At 35.0% G+C, this 15,000-nt stretch overlaps 1 protein-coding gene across 5 annotated transcripts in view; it reads left to right on the top strand.

The window, feature by feature from the left end:
- LOC135210364 (CD109 antigen-like) overlaps positions 1-15,000 on the top strand; it is a 1,440,954-nt gene that overhangs the window by 1,332,452 nt on the left and 93,502 nt on the right. The window lies entirely within an intron of this gene.

Genomic DNA, 15,000 nt, shown 5'->3' on the forward strand with positions numbered 1-15,000 from the left:
CTAAAATTCCACATGATTCCAATTCCGGCTCATTTTCGGTCGTGGGAAATTCAAGGATAAATTTGCACGGGAAAAGACCTGGGGAAATGGGGGGGGGGAAATGTCGTCATCATTTTTCTTAACAAACAAAAATCAACACACGGTTAGTAATGCAACAAAAATGAAACCTTTCAACCTGGGCAATGTTGGGCCGCTTACGTGCCAAAATGGGCTTTCCTAGAAGTGGTTTCTTTTGTCTCTTAAATCAGATGTAGTAAGATTTAATCAGTTGCCCAAGAGCTTGATTTCTTGTCTTCATTGCCTTCAGCAGGGGCGGGTAGAGATGGTTGGCCTTCTACCATCTACCAAATTTGACTCAAAAACCAACATAAAATCTCATGATTTGCAATACACATTCCCTTTAATATATTTTAATTTTCCAACAATTACCAAACATTGGACATAATTTCCATCCTAATTTCTGCTAACTATGGGCCCCACCTCTGCCCTCGTGAAGTCTTATGATTTAAGAAAAATCTAGCTATAAAGTCAAGCAAGGAGCCACTCTCAGCCAATTCAGCACTTCAGACATTAATATAGAGAGGAGTGGTGGAGGGTTTGGGACAGCAAGGGTTGGAATAAAAGTCGGGGGCTTAAAGTGGGGGCAGCCGATAGGAGTAGAAGATATGCTACTATTTTCACCATTTGAGTAAACTAATGACCTACAGGGCAGCAGGTGAGTGCCACCCACTAAAGTAAAGGATAAAACCCCACCCCTAAATAGGGGACTCCCATACTTTCAATATCCCTTCGACCGTAGGAATGAAAACCTAGCGTTCCAGCTCCAATTGAATGCGTTATCGTACGCAGGTTACCTTTAGTTACTCCCATTATTCACCCTGGTTTTGCATTCTCCCTCATTCCTCTCTCCTCCTCCTTCTCTCTCCTCTTCTCTCTCTGCTCTTCTCTCCTCCTCTCTCTCTTCGATTCGCAGACGAAATTAAATGGCCTCCAGTAACTTCAAATAAAGGTTCGCGCAATTAAGAAAATCGCAGAAAAAATTTGGGAGGGTTAAAAGCAAAACTCAAATTTATCAAACCCGGACCAGTTTTGGAATCACTGAACTATTCTGGCGGTCGTTAACCAAAGGGAAAAAAGGATGGAAGAGGCCAAACAGCGGGGAAATATGAAATAAAATTCTCAACCACTGTTTCAGTAAATTTAATGCATGATGCAAAGGTAATTTGTAGTGATGAATCGCTCCATTTTTTTCTTCATTCAAAAATATTTCAGACTAAAAATAGTTCAGAATAATTCGCCCATCCTCAATGATTTCAGCGAAGGACTGGGCTAATTTGGACCGGCGGTCAGGGCCTGGTATGTTAAACCGGTTATGTGAATGAATAATATATGTATATGTTATAATAAAGTAATATATTTTTGTATATAATTTTTGATATATTTATATATAATTTATATAATATATACATATATATAGTTATTATATATATATATATATTATATAATAATATAATTATATATAATCTATGCATATATAAGCGAATCCCACAGGAAAATGATAGTCAGAAATCCAAGCGGCTTTCGTCTTTACTTCGAAGAAAATTGTCAAGGGGAGTTAATGAAGTACAATTGGAGAGAAATGGTCTCAGGTACAAAAACATGATCAAGAATACCAGATGGTTTAATTTGTCAAAAGGGTAAAAAATTAAAAAGAGATAAATCCAGGGGGATTATCGGAATTCCACACGGGTCACAAACCTAAGCCGAAATTACAAAGTGACCTTTACAGTCCAAAAACAATGTAAAAAACTGAATATATTAATTTGGATTGCTTATTTATTTATTGACAACTTTTTTCATAACATGAAAAAGCATCAAGTTTAAATAAACCAAAGACTTAAATTTAGGAAATTTCATTTCTATTATTTGACTTGATGAAAAACAAGATTCTAGGTGATATTCCTTTTAATTGTTCATTACATGGGATTAAGGGCTCCTGCTTGACTCCAGTTAATAAGATAGTCTAAATCTCTCATAAGTACGAAATAATGCATTCGATATGTGCCCAGTTCTCACAGAATACTGCTGTTGTTTGAAACGTTATGAAAAGGGAGTTTACCGGTCTGTCCAATAATAGGAACTTTATCACACTTTTTTGCCAGGAATTTCTAAATATTGCAGGCCTGGAAGATCTTTAGGAGAATTTTTGTATTACTAAACTCTTGACCATTAATATTGCTGGAAAACAACATTTATGTTAAAAAAGCTTTAAAAATTCTAGGAATAATCTAAAAACCAACCTTTCATCATTAGGGTAATTTTTAGGAATGATATGACTTCGCTAAATTCAAGTTTGTCATTAGTTGAATAAAATTGGTTTTTTCCTAGCTTCTTTTCCATCGCCACATCTTAAAATATAAGTCCTTGGGTATTTAAGTTTCAATGCAAAAATATCATAAAAATAGTTTTCAAGTTTCAGCGTCAATAAAACTGCGGGATACCCAGGAACACGTAATGCCCTTAGGAACATCCCAGAAAAAAAATTAAAAAAGAGAATTTAACATTTTGATGATGATTGGAGTAGTAATTATGAACAAAAGGCGAACAATGTTAGTTGGATTTTCGAAAGACTGAAAAGGTGAAAATTTCTATTCATTTCTATGGAGAGATTTTCATTCAAGAAAAATTCAAAATTACAAATTTCTTTCTTTCCGTCTACAGTAAATTTTATAGAAGGGGACCTAAATTATTGAGGATTATTAAGGAACTTACCTGGAGATTTTCGTGAACTGGCCAAATACAGAAAGATATCCATCCACATATTCAATAAACCCAAATAACTTTTTGGGGCAAAATTTTTTGGTAAGAGTTTTCGTCTAAAAAAATTCCATATAAATTTATTGCTAAGGACAGGAGATAAGGGATTACCCATAGCCAGCATGCCAAAACCTTTTGTTACAAAAAATTCCCCATTAAAAACAAAATTTACTTTCTTTGATACAAATAACCTTATGAGGAATAATGAGGTTTGCTTACGTTCTTAATTTCCTCCTCCAAATATTCAAGTAACAGTCATCTACAGGCACCTTTGTAAATAAATAAAGAGGACAAACATCAAAACTAAACCATATTAAAATCAAAATCAAACAATTTAAAACTATTCAATTTGTTTATAAAATCAACATTGTTTTTAAAATTCGCTTCGGTTGAGAAATGTTTCCTCTACCAAAGGACGTTAAGAATTTTTACAAGCCTATTTAGATAAATTTATACGTAACTGAGCCCACTGAAAATAATGATTGGTTCTGATAGGGTTATTCGATTTTATGTGTCTTGGACTAAAACCAATACCACATAATAAGGTACCGGGAGGTCGCCCATTTGGCGGTGTAAAAACTGTTTAATTAAAATGGTCAAAGCCCTTCAAAACATGGATTTAATTTGTTATTTAAAATGGGGCGAGTTCACCTGTCTGTGTAGGGTCAGACCTCAGTTTTGTACTAAGTTATCCAGTATCATTTAGCAATGTCATTTATTTTCTTACTTATATTAGTCACTTTTATTCATTATTACCACTGCATTAGAGTTATCTGCTTTTGTCAACTTTCACTGTTTCTCTTCTTTTTAATTTTCTTAAAAAGCTGGAGAAAAATCTCACTAGGTAAACATTAGGGGGAGAATGGTTTTACTCATAGCACCATACACAAGATACCGTTTAACAAATTATTGGATAACTCTTTAATTACGGGACCAGGACCGGTAAAAATCCTCTTTCTCCACAATGTCCCTCAAAAAAACAAACATCCAATATTACCTGTTTGAGAATAAAAAATGGGCAAATATCAAATGCATTATCGTACCATATAGCGAGATTTAGACCAAACCTATTAACTGGAGTTCAAGCGAAGAGGCCTTAAAATCCCATGTAATGACAGTTTAAAAAGGAATATCATGAAATCTGTTTCCATCAATGTCAAATAATAGAAATGTTCTAAATTTAAGTCTTGGTTTATTTAAACTTGATTGCTTTTGTCATTATGAAAAAAAGTTGTAGATAAATATAAAGCAACAAATTGTAATCTATTCAGTTTTCTACATGTTTTAGAATGTAAAAGGTATTTTGGTAATTTCTGGTTAGGTTTGGTGGACCGTGTGATATCCGATAATCCTGGATTCTTCTCTTTTCTTTTTTAAATTTTACCCTTTTGACCAATTAAACCATTGGTGGTTTCTTTTTGATCTTGTTTTGCACCTGAGACCTTTCTCTCAATTGTACTTCATTAAACTTCCTTGACAATGTGCTGAGCAAAGACGAAAGCGCTTGGAATTTCTGGACTATCATTTTCCTGTGGGATTCGCTTCTTTATTGAAGTCAAGGTGCATCTACACGTGAATTTTTTAAGCATAATATAATAATATATATACTATATAGATATAGATTAATATACATACATACATATATATATATATCCATATATATTATATCATAATATATACATATATATATACCCATACATCTACATACATATATTATAATATATAAATATATAATAGTATAATACATAAACATACATACTAACATACAACATACATACATACATTACAATACATAATTACTATCTATAAATTATATCTATATATAATTATATCTATATATATATATATATCATACTGATCTCAAGTATAAAAGGGCCCATTTAAAACACTCTGGGTAATGCTAAGGATTATATTTCTGGTGGACTAACCCACCTTTGTCAAAAGGTAAGTGAATGACCAGAAGTAGTTGTTAAGGGTTGGAAGCTTAGTCCTTAACTTTAAACCATAGTGTTTTAACTCGGACTTTTATACTTTGAAGGACGTAGCCTGATTTAACAGGCAATAATTTATTTACACACACACCCACACACACACATATCTATTTATTATATATATAGACTATAGTATATATATATTATTATTATAATTATATATATATTATCTATTATATATTATATTATATATATATATTATATAGATATATCATATATCTATATATATCTAATACACATATACACACACACAAACACCCAACACCACACACATATATATATATATATATATATATATATATATTATATATATATACACAGATAATTATTATAGATAATTACATATATATATATTATAAGTTACTATATAATATATATATATATATATATACTATATGTATATTATTATATATATACCACACAAACACACACAACCACACACACACATTATATATAGATATATTATATATATATATATATATATTTCTATATAATATATATGTGTGTGTGTGTGTGTGTGTGTGTGTGTGTGTGTGTTGTGTGTGTGTGTGTGTGCGTCGTGTGTGTGTAAATAAATACTTCTGTTAAAACAAGCTATGTCTCAAGTATAAAATATATATATATATATATATATATATATACTATATATATATATATATATATATATATATATATATATATATATATATATATATATATATACACACACACACGTGTGTGTGTGTGTGTGTGTATAGTGTAACATACAAATGTCCAGTCATTCGTGTGCTACAGTATACTTACATGATTGGTGTTCGTATATGCCCGTATACACGCATACACAAATCACAGCAATAACTATAAAATCATTGTTCATTGTCAAAAAGGGGGAAAGGAAACCTGGGAATGATGAGAGAGTATCATCACATTTCCGTATATAATAGTTCCCATTTTCATTCACAAATATACGCTCAAACATAGTCTGATACACCCTCTTATTAGGGATTTTTTAAGGTAGGACATAAATCTGGGCTTAGAACAGAAATGCCTAAAATCACAGTTTATGTGCAAAATCGATTAAAATCGCAAAAGGCCTAATACTGGACTAAAAAATATGTAAATAAAGTAAGGCTCACTTCTGCATTTGCCATATGTCTCCTACTTGGAAGAAATTTCTTAACATCAAGGCGCTAATGATAGAAAATGACAAATAAAATGGCTGTGGTAGATCCTTCTTCTAGCTGAGCACGGTAGTACATTAACGGAAGTGATTTTTGGATCGGGAAAGTACAAAAATAAAAGCTCTCATAAAATTTTGGTAAAGTTGCAAGGCAGGTAAAATGTAGTAACATTGCTTTCTGAAGCATCATACAAATGAGCTTACTGTATTACTTCATCAGCGGCTTAATAGCTTAAGTACGCGAGATTTTCCTACGAGAATGTCAAAGAATTACTGGAAAGGATATACATGTACTACATTATTATCGACGTGGCCTAGAGACCAAGCAAACGCCTCTTATTGCATTCTCTCTCCATTTTACAGAGTTGGGTGAATACAGAATTTAGGTCAAAGGCCAAGCACTGGGGCCTATGAGGTCACTCAGCGCTGAAATGGACATTGACAGTCAAAGGTTTGAAAGGTGTAGCAGGAGGAAAACCTCGCAGTTGCACTATGAATCATCTGTTAGGAGAGAGGGTGGAAAGTGAGATGAAGAAAGAGAATATGAAATGAGGTATAGTAAACGGAACGAAAGTGGTTGCAGCTAGGCGCCGAAGGAACACTGCAAAGAACCTTAAGTAATGCCTACAGTGCACCGCAATGAATCCACTGACGTCTCCATTTACAGGTTGTTATGGAGCAAGAGCCAGGGCTAGCATAAAGTCAGCACTTGTGTTGGGAAACACAAGTGCAAAAGTGAAAAAAGTTGAGGTCTTGGAAAGGACAAAATCTGGTCCTATTCTCTACTTTTATACTTTACAAGTAGGAAAAGCCATTATAAAAGAAAGGATAACACTCCAATTGCAAAAATATAATTCTATAGCGAAGTGCAAAAGGGGAGATGTTAGAAGAGTTTTTATTTTATTTTATTTTATTTTATTTTATGCGCTACTCAGCCCTGCATGAATGCTAACTAAATAAATAACTGAGAAGGCTTCCGGTGTTGGCGCGAAGAGATACGGGGAGGGATAATTGCTTACACGCCATATACACAGTCATATTCGACGAAGCCGTAGCAGTAATGGTAGCAATAATAATTGATTTCTTAATGAAAATGAAAACAACACCTACATATTTACATTAAGTAACAGAAGGTGCCATTTTGTTCTTAATAACTGCTGTTAAAGGAACTGTGGAAAATGTCTAATCGGAAGTAGTTTTGTTATCAATGATCACTCATTTGAAAAGTGCGCGATATCGATTTTGGTCTATGTTCAACGACAGGAATAAACACATATTTTCAGTTCTTTGGAAAACAATTTCTTAAAGTTAAAGTGCAGGTTTAATATATTTCCTAAATAATAAAGATATGACTATGGCGCAACTGGAAATGAGTTGCAAATGGTAAATTTTTGAGTCATCAACACCTCCAACAAAGCCTCTGTAAAATTACGGCACTCGACTCACTCACAGACACACACACATCCATCCATTCATCTGGAGCCTCCCATTCAATGGTTATTATGCAAAAAGCTCCGGGTCTTTCAACCTTCTGGTGTTCTCCACATGTGGCTGTCTCATTATTGTGATTATTGTGGCAGTCTTTGTTGCTGAGATGTGTATTTGATATATCAACAAAGAATATTTTGATATCTTGCCCAAACCTTTTCAAACGACACGGCCAGGAACAACAAGAATGATAAAAATTCTTAGCTGGGACCTTACTCACTAGCATATATACATCACGGACTACAACGGAAGCGCATTGGTAAGTATGAAATGCTACAGTTGCAAACAACATGCTGCAAACAACACGCTAAGTGTAAAATGCAGTTTCATGTACACGTTTCCACCGAATCTCCCTCGATTTGCCTGTGAAACGCCTTAAAGCGGGTTTCCATGAAACATCGTATTGCGTTTTCAACCCCGGAAATAAAAGAGCCGAGAAAAAACAAAACGAGGTCAAATTCTGCGGCAGATGACAAACGAACGCGGGCACCACAAGAACAATGTGGTGCATCTGGCCTAGGTCTAATCGTGTTACTCCCCCGATTATGAAATGAACAGCGAGCGAACTGTGGTTGGTGTTACTCTCGTAAAAGCGAGGGAATGTTCCGGATAATAACAATGGAAATTTAATGCTCTATATTTCCTTTGTAATGGTGCTTTGCCTGTTTTTAAGCGTTGCAAAGTAAGGAATTGTAATAGGATATGCACAGAAGACAACGCTGCACGTACCAGCTTAGTATTTATCATAAACAACAGCAACAGCTTACTTACTATTATCTATATTCTTTGCACGTAGTCACACTACTCCAAATCACCCTGAACCATCAATGTAGCACTAATAATCTTTATACCATAACTCAAACATCTCCAACTTATTTCTCTCATTAACACTCAGCAACAATTACTCATATTAGCACTGGAAATGTGGCACAACAATCCCTTCACATTTCATAAATTTGTCCCCAAAGTTGCATTGAATATAAAATTTAGGCTAAATGCCAAGCACTGGGACCTATGGGGTTATCCAGCCAGCGTGGAAATAGACAGTAAAAGCTTTTGAAAGGTGTCACAGGAGGAAAACCTCACAATTACACTAAGAATCAAGTGTTAGGAGAGGGTGGAAAGTAAGATGAAGAAAAAGTATATGAAAGGAGGTACAGTAAAAGGAACGAAAGTGGTTGCAGCAAGGGGCCGAAGGCACGCCGCAAAGAACCTTAAGTAATGCCTACAGTGCACCGCATGAGGTCCACGGACGGAACTACCCCCTACGGGAAATTTGTCCCCAAAGGCACTCCAAATCTTTAACAGAAATCCTGCTGCCTAATTTGGTTCACCTATTCTGTTATTCACCTAGTGTGATCCTTACGTTAACTATTAAATTGCTGTATAATTAACCAATCACTTTTATTCCAGTAACCATACCAACATACATTGCTCCTTCTCTTTGGCTACCATTCATCCTCATGCGTTTTACGATTTCTTCACTTACAGACATTTTCAGAAGTTTTCACAACTTCTTTCCTCCATCATCAACTTAGACACTATCATCATATCCCCTTGTCCTGTTTCACTAGTTTACACGTGAACACTTAGAATCTCTACCGGATTACTCTCATACTTCATGCATAGAAATATTACAGTCATGGAGACACAAGGCACCCTTGTCTGAAACCGAATTTTAACCCGACCAGTAAATATCCTGCCTTTGTTCATCAGAGCACGATCAGTTCTATTTGGTTTTACTTGGTTCCTGTACAGCAGGTTTGTTTGTTTGTTTGTATGGTGTTTTTACGTTGCAAGGAACCAGTGGTTATTCAGCAACGGGACCAACGTGACTTCCGAACCACATCGAGAGTGAGCTTCTATCACCAGAAATAAACATCTCTAACCCCCTCAGTGGAAGATCATGCCACTGAGGCATGTACTACACTCTTCCCTTCCCTCTGAAAAACCAATCTTTCAAAAAAAAAAAAAAAAAACTTTCATAACGATCGCTTGATCTTCCTCATCTATAGACGCACGTTGCTCTTCCCCTGTCGATCTGTCTATTGCCTGTCTGGCTCATCGATGAAAACACTACCATATCCCTTACTCGGTATAGCAAGTAGTTATGCCCATGCTCTACCTCCCTCTATACGATGGAAAAAATTCATCTTATGGATTCCACTGGAACTCTTTCTTACTCTCTAGACATATCTTCATAACAGCCGACCATCTACAAGCTACAGCATGACACTTGTAATCTTTTGTAGTTTCGCCTCATCAACCAATCTTTTAATGACCTGTCTTGCATTGCTCATCATCATTAATTAATCATCAAATTCGCTTCATCGAGGCAGTACTGCATTCTTTTATATATATATATATATATATATATATATATATATATATATATATATATATATATATATATATATATATTATAGTATATATATATATATATATATATATATATAGACACGCACACACATTATATATATATATATATATATATATATATATATATATATATATATATATATATATATACATAATATATATATGTATATATATCATAAGAACAACTATGTTAACGAAACGTTGTGTACGCACAGAGGATTTATTATTTGTTGAACCATAAAGGAAGACGGTACGAAACATGGGATTGCTAGTATTTTTTGTTGCATCTTTTCCCCCTTGTTAGAGCAATATAACTACAAAAGCGCGTTACGTCTTTCTTTACATATATATATATATATATATATATATATATATATATATATATATATATATATATATATGAGTAGTCTTAGCATCCAACCAGAAGTTAGAGCAGGGGAAGATGAATGGAAGTTACAACAATGGCAATCTTTTTCGTTCGTGAATTTATTACATCGGGCAACAATATATTATGACATGCCAGTCTGTCCTATGGGAATGATTTTGTAAATGCACAAACACTGTATTCGATATCTGTCGTGCTGTAACGGGTTATTTTTATTTTTCAATTCTCGTAGAAGTACTATATTAGGTATTCGGGTGTTTAATGCAGGCCACTAGAAAGGCACAGAAACGAAGGTATCAGGGAGAGAAATAGCAAAAATTGAAATGTATGGAGGTAGTATTGCTTAGACACCAGAAGTGAATGCGAATGAGAGAAAAAAAAAGGTAAAAGGTACCGAGATGAAATACTGTTGTAGTATATGTGGAGTAAGCATGGCGGAAAAGATGAAATGTGTACAGGTATGGTATGGTCTTGTGGTGAAAATGGAAGAAAGCAATCAGGCGATAAAAGTGTGTAATTTTTAAAAAGTGTCCGGAGGAGAGAGAATTAGCCCTAACAAGGCGTGATCCAACTTCAAGCTTAATCGGGACATGGGCAAGATTTTCCTGTCACACATACTAAGTGTAAACATTATATTCCTAACTTTTAATGTAAGTCAAAATGTGCTAAAACCTACAGTCACATAGAACCTTGTTTCACCATCGAAAATCAAAATAAAAACGCTATATTTTAATAGAAATAATTTTTCTGTCCCGTTTAACATGCACATTATTTATGTTTTACATTTCCATTCTAATAAACAAATCAAAAATATCCTATCCAAATATTCCTGTATCATTGACTCAACGCCAACCACATTTTTCAAACCTTTTTAGGCTCTTCCATAGGCCTTTCCTACCCTCCCAAGAACACGAACAAAGTAGTTTGTTGGGGTAAGCGAAAAGCGCTTAATACTAGGAGTTAAAGTTTGGAAATATGGAAATAGTGAGAAAATGCAGGGAAGACGGAGGCGAATCGGAAGAATTGTAGACATCTTCAGCGTGCTTCTAATGAGTTTTCAGTTTAAGTATAAGAAGTAGTTAATGCTGTGGAAGTTTTCCACCCAGGGTGGCTATTTGTTTCAACATGAAATTGATTACCAAAACTGGCTTGGCTTTTCCTCTGCAGCCACTAGTATCAGGGTAGAGAGGATTTACTGGTGATACAAACACGTAAGTATATATACAGACAGACAAATACTGAGTAAGAGTTCTTACATAAATTATTAACACACAGAAATTGGATGAAAGAAAAGGTTTTATTTATTCTTATCGTTCTGATAATCTATAGTTAACGTTGCCAGTTGCTTAATATTGTGACAATACTCTCTAGACCCTCTTCGTTCCTTTGTTAAATTTGCTTTCATATGTTCAAGGAAACACTTGCAAGTGTACATTGCAATATATAAATATAATTGGTATGTTTCTTTGCGTTAAATATGCAACACGAATCCAAGCTTCTGATGAAAAAAATTATATTTATATTTATCCACTCACATCCAATACATCACATTACGAAAACGTCAATTTGCAAACATTCAGCCCAGCATCCCTTCTTGCTTCTATTACAGTTTTTATTTTTCTCTCGGCCATTTTTTTTTTATCCAATCTCTCATCAACATCACCGTCACCACCTTTTTTTTTATCTGGTCTCTCCTTTCCTCCGAAGCATCCCCATATCTCATTTCATTTCCCTGGACAGATTTCGGACAACAAAGGCTATCAAAAGAACCTCCTTTTGATTGCACCATAAGGGATTTGGCGATAGGATTCTGGAAAAAGACATTATAGAGAGAGAGAGAGAGAGAGAGAGAGAGAGCCTCCGAGGTGCCTGGTAACAGGAGTCATACCTCCTCTACTGTAATCATTTTGCGGGAGGGGAGGAAGGGGAAGAGGAAGGGTGGGTAATATTTTCCAGATATGAAGAAAAAGGAAGAGGGGGAAGGAGGGGAGGGTGGAGGGGGAGGGGGGGGGTGACTCCGACGTTTCGGGAGGGTGGTAGCGGAGCGAGGATGGAAGTGAGGGTGAAGGAAGAAAAGGCTGATTCTATCATGGCGATTGGGGAAGACAAGTCTTCCACGTGACCGATTCTGGGATGATTGGTAATGGCCTGAACTCCCGGGCTAATCAGACCAACTTTGGCGGAACAATCAAAAGCTCGTTCTTCGTTGTCGTGGCGCAGCGACTTCGTCTTTCCAAGGTCGTCATTTGGTGGATTCCAGGCAGGAGTTGCTGGAAGCATCATTTTTTTCTCTTCAGTCATTCTGTCGTTTTCTTTAGGAACGGACAACGCTTTTTCTTCTTTTATCTTCATTTTCTTTGCTTTAACTTGCAAGACAACAGAAGACTTTATCATACTAACACATGCTAAATGGTTCCAATGCTCCCTTCGAGGTTGAACCCCAAATCTTTCCCATTTTTAGATTATTCGAGCCTGGGCTAGATAAGGGCATTGGGATTGAAACGATGACTTTTTAATGGTTGGACGAAATGCGCACATAAGCATTCGCTTTAAGGATGAAGGCAAAGGGTAAGATAATATATTCTTGTTTATGACTGTTTCTTCTTCGAAGATGCCATGAAGTATTTCCATATTTCTTGAAAAGCTGCATTACTTTACGAATATGCAACATGGCAGACACCTTTCCATTGTTTCATTTCAAACCTAAATTCATTTAAGATTTGTAACTAAAATGTTGACATTTGTGACCAAACAAGAGTTTAAGCTCTAAGGTGATGAAAATAAAAATGGGCTTACAGATCTTTGTTTAGTAAAAACTTCTAATGACTATGCTTTAGTCTACATTTTCATCGAAATATTTATGATTATATATCTATAATTCAATTTCATAACATACTACTGGAGTAGCCTTATGCTCCTCGTTGGACGAATGGTTTACGTGCTCGCCTACCGATTCGGTAGGCCCGAGTTCGATTTGTTTCTGGCGATTAGAAATTAATTTCTCGTTGTAATGTGTTTCGGATCCCACAATACGCTGCAGGTCCCGTTGCTAGGTTACCAATTGGTTCCTAACCACGTAAAAATATCTAACCCTTCGGGTCAGCCTAAGAGAGCTGTTAATCAGCTCAGTGGTCTGGTTAAGATATAGTACTTAACTTTAAAAAGTGATAAACAGTTAAACGGTCAACGTGCAAAATTGTCCCATTTGTTTATTTAGCACCGTGATGAAAAATGCTTGCAAGATATAATACTATAATCTAGTTATATATAAAAGTTACATATGATAAAATGTCAATAGTTTTTTTTTAAACTTCCGTGACACTTAACATCAACGTCATCACTTAAATCCTTTTCTATGGAACCTGATATTAAAAACCTTCTCTCATCCATGTCCTTGTATGTGAATTTGAACATGCTTCCCTGACTTTGTGTGAATAATAAGGTTTGCAAAGGTCCTCATAAAAAAAATATGGAATAACGTTAACACAATAAAAAATGACTAATTACAATAACAGTAACTCCTTAGAAAACGCATTAGCCCGCCACCTGCACTAAATACTTATAGTAAATCTATCGTATAAACACAACGATGCATTTATACAGATATCAATAAAGTTATTAAAATTCCTAACGGCAGCGAATGATGAAGCAACAAACAAAATGAAAACAAATGCTTTTATTTCAAAGGCGAATTCAACGCGCCATGATAAATCTAATTAGTTTAAAGTACTTTTACGATTGGCCAAATCGAACATCGATTTGGGAATTTCCACGCGTCAATGAGCGCTTAGAGAAAACCAATTTAGTTCTGTGATGATGGTTTTATAGGGCTCCGGAAGGACTACTCACTAGGCGATATTGAGAAATTCTTTTAAACCATCGCTACCAGTTTAAATGGCTTATACACACATGATCCAAACACAGGACAAAAAGTAAAAAAAATGATTTACACATATACACGCCCACGTGCGCACGCAACACACACACACACACACACACACACACACATATATATATATATATATATATACACACACACATATATATATATATATATATATATATATATATATATATATATATATATACTATACATATATATGAATACTTATATATCCATTCTTCTACCATCTACACTAACATTCACTGCCTCACTTCTAAAGCATCCATTCGCCTTCACAACGCTACCTTTGTCTACATTTACTTTCTAACTTCCTCTCTTGCAAATACTGTCCTGCTTGCAACAACTTCCGCAGATGCTCATCACTATCCTCATTCAGTATGGCATCATCTGCAGCCATTAATTTTATTCATGACCCATTTTCTTTTCCTGCAATTTTCCACCTACATTTAAAGCCCATTTTTGACTTCTAACTTTAATTCATTCGTAATGATATCAAACATCCTCATCATCTTCATATTGAAGCTATTTTAATTCTATGATAAGCTTTTTCAATGCGCATGTATGCCCCATCCAGCTTTCTCCCTACTCTTGAACCTCTCACATAGATTTCATAATAAAAATGCCATCTGCACATCCTCTCCTTCTCTACATCTGCACAGTGCTTTCCTTATTAATTTTTTATATGTCTTGCTCTCACGATGAAAACCCTACCATAGACATTCCGTGGTATATGAAGCAACACTATGCCTTTATCAAGGAGTAATTATTCGTCTTTTTGCTCGCTTTCAATCATTTCCTTCACTGAAACCTACCTTCCAAAATCTGGTTAGCCACTAAATCACACTTTCACCATCTTAACACAATATTTTACTTCCAA

The sequence above is a fragment of the Macrobrachium nipponense genome, chromosome 39 (genome assembly GCF_015104395.2).
Source record: "Macrobrachium nipponense isolate FS-2020 chromosome 39, ASM1510439v2, whole genome shotgun sequence".
Classification (NCBI taxonomy): domain Eukaryota; kingdom Metazoa; phylum Arthropoda; class Malacostraca; order Decapoda; family Palaemonidae; genus Macrobrachium; species Macrobrachium nipponense.